This window comes from Panthera pardus, unplaced genomic scaffold, assembly GCF_024362965.1.
Source record: "Panthera pardus isolate Hobbes unplaced genomic scaffold, ASM2436296v1 HiC_scaffold_24, whole genome shotgun sequence".
In the NCBI taxonomy this organism is placed as follows: domain Eukaryota; kingdom Metazoa; phylum Chordata; class Mammalia; order Carnivora; family Felidae; genus Panthera; species Panthera pardus.
Genome location: NW_026526810.1, coordinates 27284852 through 27298034, shown reverse-complemented (window position 1 = coordinate 27298034; position 13183 = coordinate 27284852). Strand labels below are relative to the sequence as shown.

The 13183-nt window shown below is 51.8% G+C and overlaps 1 protein-coding gene and 1 long non-coding RNA gene across 2 annotated transcripts in view; one reads left to right on the top strand and one right to left on the bottom strand.

The window, feature by feature from the left end:
* The first annotated feature begins 475 nt into the window (after positions 1-475).
* Positions 476-13183, top strand: part of THSD4 (thrombospondin type 1 domain containing 4) — a 566849-nt gene continuing 554141 nt past the window's right edge. The window contains exon 1 of the mRNA XM_053888890.1: positions 476-731. The gene's annotated coding sequence lies outside the window, so the exon portion shown is untranslated. The remainder of the gene's footprint in view (positions 732-13183) is intronic.
* LOC109262742 (uncharacterized) lies at positions 3428-5768 on the bottom strand. Its single transcript, XR_002077892.2, has 3 exons — positions 5633-5768; positions 5182-5220; positions 3428-4323 (listed from the first exon to the last, which is right to left on the bottom strand). It is a non-coding gene; the product is annotated as an uncharacterized LOC109262742 (long non-coding RNA).

Below are 13183 nucleotides of genomic sequence, written 5' to 3'. Positions count from 1 at the left end.
TTCCCTATCCTTAGAGTCATGTCTTCTGCTCTGGTTTACAGAGAAATTTTCCGTGCTGGCTCCCTGCTCCAGCCTCAGCCCCCGGCTGCTGCAGCTGGAATGGTTGTTCCAAACACAAGGATGCCCCGTCCCTCCTGAACCCCAGTCCTTCAATGGTCCCACAAACCCCAGGAGAAGATGAAAGAGGGATTCCACCATTTGGCCCTGCTTTACCTCCTGGTTTCAGCCCTTTTCCTCTCCCTCAGCGGGTCCTGGCCGGCCCGGACCACACTCCACTCCACTCTCGCCACCCTCCCTGGACGACGTCTGTTCTCCCCGTGCCCAGGGACCCAGGGCTCAGTCCCGCTCCTGTTTGTAAGGGCCCCCTCCGGGGTCACGGCGGGAGGTTGGGGGGGAGGGCGTTCCTTCCCGAGGCGGCCGCCAGGGGGCGGCAGGAGCGGCTCCAGATGACAGCGGGAGGCCGCCGGTGGGGGAGGGAGGAGGGACTGAGGGAGCGCGGATCCCGGTTCTCCCGGTCGCAAACTTCGAGCCACAGCTTTCCGCGCGCGCCCGAGCCTCTGGCCGCCCGCGCAGCCCGACGCCGAACCGGGGCGCAGCGGGAGCCCGTGCAGGGCGGGCGCGGGGCGGAGGCGGCGGCCGTCCATGCGGCGGGCTCGGGGCTGCCCGGCGCCGGGAAGCACGCGGGGGCGAGGCGAGGCGGCCGCCGGCCGCTCCGGGACGCGGACCGCCAGGTGAGCAGAGCCGCCCGCGCCCCCTGCGCCCCGCCCGCGCGGCCCCGACCCGGCCCGGCCGCTGTCCTCCTCCCGGGCCCGCTCTGGACCTCGGGGCGACGGCGCGGGCGGCGGGCGCAGTGGGTGTGTCCGGGGAGCGGGGGGCTGCGCCCGCACCGGGCTTGGGGAGCCAGCGCGCGCTTGGTCCCAGCCGACGGCTGCGCCGCCTCTCCGTCCCTTCCCTTCTCTTCCCTTCCCGGGGGATCTGCTGTGTCCCGGCGCCAGCACGCACTCCTCCACTCTCCAACTCTGAAACTCTAGAGACAGCCAACCTGGGCCGTCCTGTAGTCGGGGCCCCGCGCTCCCCGGGTCGGGGCGGAGGGGGGCCGGCGAGGGCACACCCAGCCCGTGCGCCCCGACCCCTGCCTCGCCTTCCTTCTGCCCCGGGCCGGAGAGCTGATCCGGTCTCGGTCGGCGCGCATCGAGCCCCAGCCCGGGGCCTCGGCCACGCCGTTTTCTAGAAAGCCTCAAATCCTGGTGTGTGTCTGAGCTAAGCCGCTGCAGCCCCGCGCCAGCGAGAGCCGGAGTGGATGGGTTGTTTCCGCCAACTCCGGACACTTCCTCAAATGCAGCCCAAGTACCTGCAGCCCCTTGGCGCGTTTATAGGATTGGCTTTTGCAGAAGTAGCTCGTGGAGCTTTAGAGATCTGGAACTTAGTATTTTTTTTTTTTTCTTTCTTCTAAATAACATCAGCCCTAACTTGGGAAGGGGATTTCAGGGCGTTCTCAGGCCCACTTAGCATCTGGAAATTGCGGGTCTGGTGTTTGCTAAGCAGCCCACACCCAGCGCCCCCCCCCCTCGCCCCCTCCCACCGGCCTTCCCTACTGCCTGTTAAATGTGCATGCTTGTGTCTCTTCTGCCTCCTTTGTGATCGACCCCCACCCCATTCCGCTCAGTAAGCGAATCTGAAGCCTCGGACCTGGGTAGCTGAAGCGATTGTGGGATGCCTGTTGGAATTTGGAATAAGAGACATGCAAGTCTAAGGAATCATCTTGTCCAACTGTCCTGCACAGCTGAAGGCACCCAGGCACAGAATTATAATGTAACGATTTTTCAAAGATCACACAGCTCTTAAAACCTGCACAACCTGCATATGTCTTTACTTCATTGATAAAGGGGTGATGAAGGGCTTTATGGGATCTTACTGGGTCTCGATATACAAAGATGCAAACATTTTCAGAACGTGATTGAAATACAGTACTACTCAATTCCTATAGATTTTTGTTGGCACCATAGTTGAATTCCTTTAGAAAACAAAATCCTAGCCCTGGAATTAATTCGAGGAAGCAGATGGGAGTCCTGGGACTTTCCTATAAAGCTCTGCAGGGTTGGAGCAGGGATTTCCCAGAGGTCCCGGCCTGGGAAATGAGTTTGGGTGATCAGAATACTGGAGCCTCTACTGAACAAGCCACCTGGCTGGCCGTCTTGTGAAGAGGGCTGGTCAGATGAGCTCCCGTGATCACCTCCACGCCCAGACCGGAGCAGGCAGCAGGTCTTTCTTTCAGTAAGAAATCTAACTGGCTGCTAGGAAAAAATGAATAAAATAACATACAGTCCAGGGTTTGTAAGATCAGGGTTGGATATTTTGGCTTGGAGGCTTTTTGGGGTTTTTGTTTGTTTGTTTTGTTGTGTTGCCTGGAAATCTGATTGTGATTGCATCCAATTATCCTAAAGAGTGGCTGGGCACTGCCCCATCCTTCTCGGTCCCCCACATTTCCCTCCGTGGCACCACTTCCTCCCAGTTGGCAGGCAGCCTCAGGGTTTGAGAGCCCCATCCTGTCCCCCACGTTTAGAGCACATTCATTACCAAGTTCTGTCCACATTCTTTTGTGATATCACAGGGGTTCATTTTCCTGTCTCCGTTCCCTCTGCCCCCTCCATAAACCCTGTCCACATTACAGTAATCATCTCGCCTCTTGACTCCCAGCCATGAGTTACTTTTTTCATTTTAATCCATCTCCTTTCATGCTGACAGATTAATATTCCTAAAATTCTGATTTCGCCACATCATTCCTCTCAAGAAATCACAACGCGCCCCCCCCCCCCTTCCCTGCATTCACTTCTGTTTAATTCTTCTCCAGCTGATGTTTTTGGGCATCTGCTGTGTTCGAGGGACTATTACTATGTGCTGAGACTTAAACCGAGCACAGGACAATATCCTTGCCCTGGATTTGTTGACAGGCTAACAGATGATAAGTGGCTACCCAGGGAGACAAAAAGATGTTTAAAAAAAAAAAAAGTCACCGCGAAACTAATGCAAAACGTTGGTGATGTGCAACATGTCAAGGAGACACAGATGAGGAAGAAGTTTTTTTCTGCATGCGAGGAGCTATGAAAATTACAGCTGGGCTTTGAAGCCTGAGGAGGAGTTCAAGGAGATGGGAAAGCCGGGAGGAGAGGGGGCATGCCGGGCAGAGGGAAGAGCTCCAGCAAAGACCTAGCGATATGAATGTGCTGGAATGGACGTGATAGGCCAGGACAAGGCCAGGCTTCGTCTGGACAGTTAGGATTTGTCTTAATTCAAGTCCGCTGATCCAAGAGCAGCGCACCTCCTACCTGCCTGATGTACCCAGTGTCTTCATGGTGGTCTTGTATGCTCTCTAACTGCCGCTCAGAAATTCATACCTCCCGTCTGCTCCTCTAAATTCTGCTGGGTAAGTGTGCCTCAGCCCCTCCTGCACACACCCGTCTCTCTCCTCCCTGAACCCATCTGAAGTGCTCCCCTGCCTCCTTTTTTTTTTTTTTAAATATTTATTTATTTTTGGGAGAGTGCAAGCGGGGGAAGGGGCGGAGAGAGGGGGGGCAGAGGATCCGAAGCAGGCTCTGTGCTGCCAGGCTGACAGCAGCTAGCCGGATACGGGGCTTGAACTCAGGAGCCGAAGTTGGACGCTCAACCGGCTGAGCCACCCAGGTGCCCCGCTCCCCCGCCGCCTTTGCACAGACCATGTGTTCAGCCTGGACACGATCTAGCGGGCCAGCCGCCTGTCCCAGGCACCCTGAGGCTTCTCTTCCCTCCACCTTTCCGGGCTGCGTAGCACAGTGCCAGCCGGCGACCAGCACCGGGTGACTTGGAAATGCAACTGGGTTGGACCTTCCAGTCCCACTTTGCCTTCTTTGTCCTCTTGTCTCTACTTCTCCCACCTTTTATCTTTTTCTGTGCGTGCAGAACTGTGGTATTTATGTACGTAGGTGTGGATGCAAAGGTTTCTCGCGTCCGTCTGGACTCTTGTCTGTGAAAATAACGGATTGGCAGCGTTAGGCCAGGAGCTACCGCCTACCACAGGCTGGCGCTGGGGAGGCGGAACGTCAGTGGGAAGCTCTGGGCGGCCTCTTGCCCTCTTTCGGTACCCCTCTCCCCTCCTCCTGCAGGACCTGTGGACTGACGCTGGGGGCGTCATTTCTGGGCCTCTTTGCCCTTTCTTCTCTCTCCGGGGCCCTTCAGAACTGACTTCTCCAGTTTCCGGAGCCTCGCTGGCCTGATGCTCTCATGCTCAGGTCGCGGTTCGTGAGCACTGGGGTGTGTTACGCCTGGTGCCTTAATCCTCCCACCAACCTGCGAGGGAGAGAGCATAATCCACATTTTACAAGGTAGAAAACTCCAGCTTACCTGCCTTAGGTCAACAACTCGGGTTTTGAACCTAAACCTTAGAACCCAGCACTCTAAGCCAGGTGCTCTTCCCACTATATCCCTGTTTCCTGAAAGGGCTGTGTTTGGAACATCTGAGTCAGGATTAGGATCTGCTGGGAGGACGCTCAGATTCCAGAGTGGAGGCAGGGCCTGGAAGTTGGCATTTGTCAGACTGCCTCAGTGATTGTTCTACAGACTGGCTTTGAGGACCCCTGCCCTCGGCTGCCTTAACAATGAGGATCCAGGGACAGGTGGTGAGTTAATAATATTAGCCGCTTTATCCCAGGTCGCATGGTCCTTTTTAACAGGAGCTCTGACCTTGACTCTAAGGAGGGAGTGCTGGTTTGTCATGGCCCAGGCCAGGCAGAGAGCCCTCTTTTGGTCAAAGGGGTCTTGAGTTCACTCCTGGAAGCGTGCTCCCCACCTCTCCCCGCAAAGGTGTGCAAGCCCAGCCCCCATGAGGCTCACTGTGAATTTATTTCTAGGCCTGAGCCAGTGTTGAGGGAGAAGGGTCAGGTGGGTTGGTTCCAGAGCCCCAAGTTTCCTAGGGTAGGAAGTGGGTTGGGACTCCCCGGATAGGGCTGACCGTGTCGTGCCAGCCACTTTCTCCCTCTCTTGAGTGGGGTCTGCTCACCGACAGATCCCTTTTCTTCTACAAGCCCTTATTTTGCACCCTTCTTCGGTCTCTGCCACGTGTGACAAAGGGATGGCCAAAGCCTGGGGGGGCTGGTGGGGGGACCGGCGCTGGGTGCTCAGTGCCAGGCCACATCCTATTTGTCTTACCTTCTCTGTACCCGGTCAGGGCTTGGCAGGCACTGTGTGCTAGAAAAAAAAATGTATATAAATAATATATATTATCTTATAATATATATAAATTATATATATATTCTATATACATATATATAAATATGCACGTAGTATATATGTGTATATATAAAACTTCAGGCCCCCTCAAGTCCAGGGGTTTGTGTCTGAAGGGCCAAATATTGCAACCTTTTATTCCAATCCAGCGAATGAACCCCTTCCGCTGTGCAGTAATAATAATAATAATAATAATAATAATAATAATGATAATAGTGAGTTGTCCACTCAACATCCTCTCCCCTCTCCGCTCCCTCCTCGGGTTCCCATTAGAATCCTCAAGGAAGAACCTAAGATCCAGACAGGGAGCAAGTGTCCTCCTCGTGGTTAGTTGTCCCGGCAGAGCGGCCTCTGCCTGCTCAACTCTTTTCACCTCATCTTTCCACTGAACGTGCCGCGCACGTCCCTCCAACGAGCCTGGCAGAAGCCGCTCACTCATGCGGTGCCCCACAGTGCTCTCCCTGGGCCCCTCTCCTCCTGGGCGCGGTCCCGAGGACAGAGAGCCGGGCTGACGCTGTGGTGTCTTGTCTAGTGACACCGGGCAGCCTGCGACCTGGGCTGGGCAGCAGGCGGGCCCGCCCCACCCGCCCAGCCAGCTGGCTGGCTGCCTGAGGGCTGGCCAGCAGTGAGGACCCAAGTAATGAGTGATTAATGGGCGCCCCATCTAATCTCCTGCCAGGGGAAATGAAGGGCCAGCCGTGGGCTGGGGCTCGTCGTGACCTGCTCCAGGTGGGCTTGGAATGCACCCAGCTCAGGATGGGGATTAAGGCTTGAAAGACAGAGGAAATGAGATGTTAACCCTTTAGGCCATGGCCCTCTGAGCCCCAGCAGGGAAATCGCTAGGGAATTATCTGCAGGCACCTGATGAAAGGGGAGCACGGCCTTTGATTTATGGCGGGGATGCAGCCACAAGACACCCAGGGGGGTGGGGGGCGGGGTGACAAGCCACGCCTTTGACTTAACCATTTTTCTTGGAGGCTCAGTCAAGAGAGATTAATTTCTTGCGAACATGGATGCGTGGACAGCTGGGAGGCCGCTCTACCTGATTCCTTCTTGGAAACCTTCCGATTGTATCAGCGAGTTACAAATTGGTAGTTGCCAGACAGACCTTTCTTCCTGAAACGCAGTGCCTCGGGTCACATGTCATTTCAGGGCAGAGAGGAGGGGGTGTGGCCCCGCTGGACCACAGCTCTAGTGGTAGGATCCACCTTTTCCTGGGTCGGGCAGGAGCACAGTGGTGCTGAGGGTGGGCGCCCCCTGGAGCCGGCTCCCTGGGTTCAGGCCTTGGCCCCACTAAGCTGTGGGTTCCTGGACAGCTAGCTTCCTTTTGTGCTGTGGTTCTCCCGTCTGCGAAATGAGGGTGAGAATAATACAGACCCTGGGTGAGAGTCACGAGAGTGTGAAGTGCTTACAGCAGCCTTAGACCTGTAGAAGTGCCATCGTTTTTTTCTCGCTTCTCTGGCTAAACCCGGGAGACCAGACCTTCTCCGGGAAGGGCACAAGCAGCTACTCTGCAGGGTCTCTGAGAATGGGTGAATTGCTTTGGCTGAATTGATGACGTACCCTCTGATTGATCTCGCTTGTTTGACCCTTGACCCTCACATGCCTTGAATTCTGATCCTCCTTTCCCCTCCCTTTGCTGTTGGCCCTCTGGCCTCCAGCTGCCCTTTGGATTACACTGCCCTGCCCCTTGCCCCCTGCCTCCATGCTCGGTGGCCGGATGTGGTGCATCAGGGCAGTGACGCCTGCCTGGTCCGGTCATGGCACGGCCACTTCTGCACCAGTTCTGCCCACGGCCAGCCTTGCCGTGACCTGACGGCTGAGGACGAAGAGGGCAGCTGCCTTGCGAGCAAAATTAGGAACAGCGGAGACAATCTGATCTGGATGCCAGTCACAGCGCTGTCCCCTTTTCTGGTTGCTCTCAGCTCCCATTGCCTCATCCTTGATTGAGGCTAATAATAGTAACACTTATCTAATGGTTGAGAGAAGGTCAAACCCGACCGTGGACATGAGGCCCTTTGGACTGTGATGGGGAGTTTACTGCTGGTTACAAGGCAGGCCTTAAGCCTGATAACGGGGTGTGCCCTGACATCTAGCCCCTCGAGCCCGTTTGTATCTCTGTGAGAACAGACAAGTGCCCAGGGCCTGCTTGACTTCACTGACATTTTAGCGAAGGCCCAGGTTTCATTCTGCTTGAAGTTCCAGGAATCTTCCGGCCAGCTAAAGAGAAGGAGCTGCCATTTACAGAGCTCTGTATCAGGTCCTGGGATTTGCCTGCGTTGATTTATTTCAGTCTCTCAACGATTCGTGTGAGCTAGACATGATTATTCCTATTCTACAGCCTGGAAAACCAAGGCACAGAGAGGTTAAGGAATTTGCACCTGCTCGCACAGCAAGTAGGTGTCAGAGTGATGTTTGAATTTCCAGTCATCTGACTCCAAAGCGTCATGGGAACTCATGGGCTGGTTAGTGCCTCAGTCTAATCGTAACCCACTGGAAAGTCTGATGGTAACCACTTAAAAGTCTAACTGTAACCCACTTAAAACCTTTTAAAAATTGAGATGTCATTCACATACCATAAAATTCACCATTTTAAAGTATACAATTCAGTGGTTTTAGTGTATTCACGGAGTTGTGCAATCATCACCCATTATATAATTCCAGAATATTTTCATCACCTGCAAAAACTCCATATCCTTTCGAAGTCACTCCCCGTCCTTTCTCCCCAGCAACCCCTGGAAACCTCTCATCTACTTTCTGTCTCCATGGATCCTGGACATTTCAGATAAATGGAATCCTACAACATGTGGTCTCCCGTGATTCGCTTCTTTCACTAAGATTAATGTTTTCATCCGTCTTGAAGCACAGATCGGTGCTTCGTTCCTTTTTATCACCACGTAACCCACTTTGAAAATAAAATAGAAGGCTCTTCTGCTTAGAAAAGGGGGGGAGCTGCCGTCCCAAAACAGATGCAGCGCAAAGAAAGGGGCCCTCAGTCTTTACTGTGGGCAGACGTGAGAGGATTCTAAAAGTAGGGGCAGGTGGAGCGAGCGCTCCTGCCGGGCGTAGAGGTGGAGGCAGAAGCAGGTGCGGGCCTGGCTGGGTTCCTGCGTCCGGGAGTAGCAGGGGTGCCCAGCTGCGCTCCTCCAGACACCTTGGTGTTCGTGCCTGCGGCGAGGTCTGTCGGGATCCGTCCTGCAGAGGTGGTGTGGGTGCAGTGGGCCGACCCCCCGAGAGACGGGCAGGGGGGTTTGGGAGCGCTCTTTGCCATAGACTGTCCAGTGTGGGTGCCGCATGGACATTTTAGTGGCTGCACAGTCTGCTGCGTCCCTTCTAACTTCAGGGGGACTGTGGTGGCAGGTGCATGCTGGTGACAGCACCGCGGATTTGCTTAAGTTTCTGGATACAAGGCTTTTTTTTTTTTTTTTCTGATTACAAAGGGAAGATACGTTTATTGTAGAAAAGTTAGGAAATGTGGAAAAACACAGAAAAAAATAAAAATTATCCATAATTCCCCAGCCAGTGATGACCATTATTTTTAATGTGTGTCTTTGTAGTCTCTCTTTCTGCACACACACACACACACACACACACACACAGTTTTATAGAATTGGTATCTTGCTGAACATCTTGTTTTGTTCGAGACTTTTTTCACTTAACAATAAACCATAAACATTTCCCCTAGGTACTGAATATTCAATATTCTTCCAAAACATGGTTATCTTAATGGTGGCAGAATATTTTTAAAAACATTAATGTTTGGGGGCGCTTGGGTGGTTCAGCTAGTTAAACGTCTGACTCTTGATTTCGGCGCGGGTCATGATTTCAAGGTTTGTGAGATCGAGCCCCGTGTCGCGCTCCGGGCTAACAGCAAGGAGCCTGCTTGGGGTTCTCTCTCTCCCTCTCTCTCTCTCTGCCTCTTTCCCCGACGTGTACACTCATGCTGTCTCTTTTTCTCAAAATAAGTAAATAAATATTAAAAAATAATAGAAAAAATCCTTATTAAAAAACATTAATGTTTGCTTATTTGGGGACATGTTGGTTTCAATTTTTCAATATTATTTATAAATAAAACTGCTCTTGTGCATTTTTTTTTTGTACTTTTGTTAATGCATAGTGCTGTTTTGGGGACAAAAGATATAAATACTCCAGAGGTATTTGATACATACGGTCTGATTGGCCTCCCAGAAAGACTGTATAATTTATAATTCCACAAATGTGTTATCTTTTAACTTGACTTTTACTGTACATGTAACTTTACCAAAACATCCCTTCCCCCCTCCCCTTCCTCCCTCTCCTCTTCCCCTCCCCACCTCACATCTGCATAGGATACTAACTGTTTACAGCATTCTTTTTTCTGCTTGATATTTGCACATCTGTCTTTTTAACAGAGTATGATTTTGTGTAAACATTCCTCTTGACCTTGTCAGGCTTCCCATTTTTAGACATAAATGACAGTTTCCATCATTTTAGTTAATGGTCTGGGTTTGTTCCTTGTTTTTCCCTAATCAAAAAATTAGGAGCGCCTGGGTGGCTCAGTCGGATTAAGCAGCAGAGTTTTGATTTTGGCTCAGGTCATGATCTCACAGTCCTGAGATCTAGCCCCATGTCGGGGCCCCATGGAGCCTGCTTGGGATTCTCTCTGTCCCTCTGCCCCTCTACCCTACTCACATTCTCTCTCTCTCTCTCTCTCAAAACAAACAAACATTTAAAAAAGATCTAGTACTACCAACATCAATCACTGTTCAGTTTGCTGTTATTTCTGCCCCCGCCCCCCCCCCCCCTCGCTTGTGAAATGGACCAGGAATCACTGTAGATGCCACCGGAGTCAGGGGAGATGGTGTTTGTTCAGCCCTACAATGAAAGAAGGGCCTCCCACGTGCCTTACTGAGTGCAGGAACATCTGTCCATCTTAAAGAAGATGGTGTTCCTGCCTTGGGGGGTACTTACAGCCTGGGGAGAGGGGTCGGGTGGAGAGAATGATGGGTGTGGTAAGCATTGTGCAGTAGGAAGGCTGGGGGCCCGGCCGAGGGGCATCAGACTCCGATTGGTGGGAATTCAGAGACTTGACGGTGCTCACACCTCAACGGGGAAACCGTGTAGACGGAAGGGAAGGAAATAGGAGGCTGTTGGGTTTAATGGCAGGGCTGCATTGTTGAAGACCTCACAGGATTCCCATCTCTCATAACGGACCATCTTTGCTCCCACAGAACAGAAGGTAAAGAGAGTGCCGGTGTGCTTGAGAAATTCTCAGAAAGTGTAGTTTTGCTTTAACGTCGCTTTTCGCGTGGTGGGTCGCGGTTATCTCTAACGTCGTGCTCAGTGGGTTTGCTCGTAAATTGCTCACTGAGTATCTCATGACGGTTTTTTGGCTCCCTCCATAGCCTTGCTGGTGGTGGTGGTGGTTAATCATCATCATCCTCGTGTGTTTTTAATCTGGCACCAACATTTGACACAGTGCCTAGATCAGGGGTCGGCAAACTCTTTTCCCTAAAGGGCCAGAGAGTTCATATTTCAGCCTTGCAGGCTAGATGGTGATTTGTCGCCGCGAATCACCTCTGCCTTCCGAGCATGAGGGCTGCAACAGACAATATATAAACAAGCGGGCAAGTCTGTGTTCTAGTAAAACCTTTTTTTATGGACACTGCAGTTTGAATTTCATATCATTTTTATGTCATAAAATAGAATCCTGCTAACTTTTTTCTTTTTTTCCTTTTTTTAAACGTTTTATTTATTTTTGAGACAGGGAGAGACAGAGCATGAACGGGGGAGGGTCAGAGAGAGGGAGACACAGAATCTGAAACAGGCTCCAGGCTCTGAGCTGTCAGCACAGAGCCCGATGCGGGGCTCGAACTCACCGACCGCGAGGTCATGACCTGAGCCGAAGCCGGACGCTAAACCGTCGGAGCCACCCAGGCGCCCCTAATTTTTTTCTTTTTTAAAAATTTATTTAAAAACATGACAAAGCAGGCAGTGAGCAGGTTTGGCCTACTGGTCAGTTTGTTGACCCCTGGCCTAGGTGACTATAGTATTTGAAAATTGTTTTAAATTATAAAAAGTGAATGTTAAAATATCCCAATAGTTAACAAAATCACTCCTAGAAGTTTGAGTGTTCATAAGAGTGTAGAGCTTAATTCACAAATTCTATCAAAAGACTGTGAGTGTTTACCATCTAGGGTGATACCAACGTAGCAATTACTTCAACACAATTTGTAATTCTTTTTTTTTTTCTCTAATTTTTTAATGTTTATTTATTTTTGAGAGAGAGACAGAACGCGAGCAGGGGAGGAGCAGAGAAAGGGAGACACAGAATCCAAAGCAGCCTCCAGGCGCTGAGCTGTCAGCACAGAGCCCCATGTGGGGCTCGAACTCATGGACTGAGAGATCATGACCCGAGCCAAAGTCAGATGATTAACTGACTGAGCCACCCAGGTGCCCCTATAATTCTTGAAGTAGTTATTCTGAATTAAAAAATTTTAATCATACTCTTTCAAAATTTAGGCATCAAATGACTTTATTAATATTGTTATATCATTCTGTTTTATGATTCCAGTTGTGGGCCATGAAATTGTTTATTATTGTATGGTGTTGTGGAGTCTAGCAATTTTGCCTGACTCTCAACAGCCTGATGACCTATGGTAGGGGCTTTGGAACTTGATTTTGGCTGCAATTTTTACTGTAGAAGCCAGGGGAAGGCATGGAAGGAGCACCAAGGCGTATGTCTGGCACATGGTGAATGTGGATTAAACTTTTGTTCCCTCGCTTCCTTTTCTTTTCCTCCCCACCCAAACTTTCTGTGTGTTTGGTCAGCTCCAAAACATGCTGAGCCTCTTTGAAATTGTTACTTTGGTTCTTTCCACATGCAGTAAAGTCACTAACTTTTTTCAATGGAAACAAAAACAAAGGCTGTTAGAAAGCAGTTTCCCCTCCAGGGTCACCGGCTTTCCCTTGCAGAAGAATAAGCAGTGCTCTGCTGAGATCCCCGGCCGGGGCCAGACCAGAGGCCCCAGGTCCAAGGAAGGTGCCTCCAGCTGGGTGCAGACCCAGCTCTCCAGCCAGGAGGGGGGGCGCCTGGCCTGCTGGCCGCTCCGAGCCGTGCAGCTCCTGGGTGTATCTTGCTTTCAAGGATTCCAACGGTAGGAAAGCCAGGGTCCTCTCCAGATGGAAGACCACCAGCCCCGAAGGTGACCGTGATGCTGTAGCTCTTGGCTCGCGAGTGTGCTCTTGCTGTGTGTGTTGGACGGAAGGCCTGTCTTGAGTAGACGTGTGTTTGTGTTGTTTAGAGGATAATGGCGCATAACCACGTGTGCTTTCTGGCCTGGGGTCTGGCAGGATGTAAGAGGAGGCAGCCGCTATCCCTTGGCCAGGAAGACTTTTCATTATTACATTGGCTGGGGGCTGGTGTTCCTCCTGTGCTTTAGGAGCTCTTTGGTTTATGCACAAGTGATCTTGGAGCCAAGGGCACGGGTGTTGAGTCCTGACTTTGCATGAACTTGCCATAGAACCTCCAGCAACACATTCTCCCACACTCTCTGGGGTTATGAATTCTTCATTCCTAAGTGAATGGTGACAACCTAGACCATTTCTGGGGGCTCTTTTCTCAGTTGAGATATGTGGGGAGCCTGGACTTTCACTCCCACCCAGCATCAATAAGGCATCCTTCCCCCTCCCCACTGGGGTGGTCAGAGGAGGCCTAGTGGAGAGTCCAGACTCTTACCACCGCCTGGCAGTAATGAGGCCATTCATCCCCTTTCCCTTCCTGCCAGTGGTGCAAATGGAGGCCAGATGAGGCACGGTAGTGAGGCATCCCTAACCTCCCCAGCCAGAGAAGTATCTATGGGACCTGCTGGAGAGCTCAGCAGTTATGATGCTCCCCCTTCCCTTCCAAAGTCAGTGGAGGCCAAGTGGCAAATTTGGGTTTCCC